Below are 1,448 nucleotides of genomic sequence, written 5' to 3'. Positions count from 1 at the left end.
GATTGGATGAAGAGTTGGAAGGAAAACATTATGGATGCGAAAAATCATTTTTTGCCAGTAAGATTTTGATGTTGGGATACTTCAAGCTTATAGTCAGTCCAGTGAGATCACCATGTCATTCACACCTGGTCTCTGAGAAGGAACTAATAGAGTGAACCAAGAATAAAGAAAACAGACTTCTGCGTGATCTCTGATATACCTCAGCTGACAAGGCATAGATTATGATGATGTATGGAGTGTTAACTATCTCAAGCAGCCCTTCCTTTCCTAGACAAGCACACAGTGATAGCAATTGCACAAGTACAAGCACAGTTGGGATCCCTTCAGGATTTGTTGTCGCAGATCAAGAGATAAAGGGGAGGGCTGGGAGGAAAGGAACGTGAACTACATGGGCTGAAACCTGAGTATTTCTCTGGTTTTAAGGCAAGAGTTTACGGAGATATTTAATATCTATACCTTATAGATGCAACAAGGACATTGAACATCACTGTTCCATAGCAGGCAACAAACTAAATAAAGCTGGAAAAAGAATTCCAGCTTTAAATAGGGCAGTTTTATATCTGGATGACTTAATGCTTACAGTTGATCCAGAATGCAGCCTGCAGCTCTTCATAAACCCCAGTAAGAGTTTTGGGATCATCTTTTCCACCCTCAGAAAGATGCTGGTTCGCTTTTAGGAATTTGCAGATTGTCAGCCAGAAGGGGCCATCAAATTGATCGCATTTATGATTACACCTTGCTGACATCAGGACTGGATTTGGGGCAGATTTGAACTTCCAGCAATGGCACCTCCTTGCAAAAACACCTTCTGCAGCCACTGTAGGCAACCAACTACAGAGATATGTCAAGTATAACTTCTGCATATGTGAGTGAGTGAAAATGCAAGGTTACCTGTACCTTCATACAGCAAAGCCTGTGCATCTCTTTAGACCCCAGCCTTCTGATTAACTGATTAATAATATATGAAAGTATGCTTAAATTACATATTCTGGTATCACCCCACAGCTGTTATCTCAAGCCTCCCTTCACAGGACAACCCCACGGCGAGGAACCACAAATTGGGCAGTTTCCAAGGAGATACAACTCAGTTACAACACAACAGTACTAGCAGTATTTCTATAAAGTTTGAAATGTTTTTAATATGTACATTCTTAGTAATTATCAAAGTAGTGCTTTTCTCTTGCACTTTTTCTTTAGACTTCTAAAAGGGCATCAGAAATACAGTTTTCGTCCCCCTCCAAATCAACGCACAGGTTGTTACCTCCGTAACAAGCACATATGAATTCTGTACATCTTCCCCTCCCCACAAAAGAAAATATGCCATGACTATCCAATTACACATCATCACAACAAGTTTAAATTACGCGTACAAATAATTCTGGAGTACTTAAAAAAACCCAACATATCGGATTTATGAAACCATTCCATGCATTCAACAACAAAAAAGA

This window comes from Meleagris gallopavo, chromosome 3, assembly GCF_000146605.3.
Source record: "Meleagris gallopavo isolate NT-WF06-2002-E0010 breed Aviagen turkey brand Nicholas breeding stock chromosome 3, Turkey_5.1, whole genome shotgun sequence".
Lineage (NCBI taxonomy): Eukaryota > Metazoa > Chordata > Aves > Galliformes > Phasianidae > Meleagris > Meleagris gallopavo.
The sequence above is the reverse complement of the archived record's forward strand: the minus strand, read 5'-3'. Positions refer to the sequence as shown.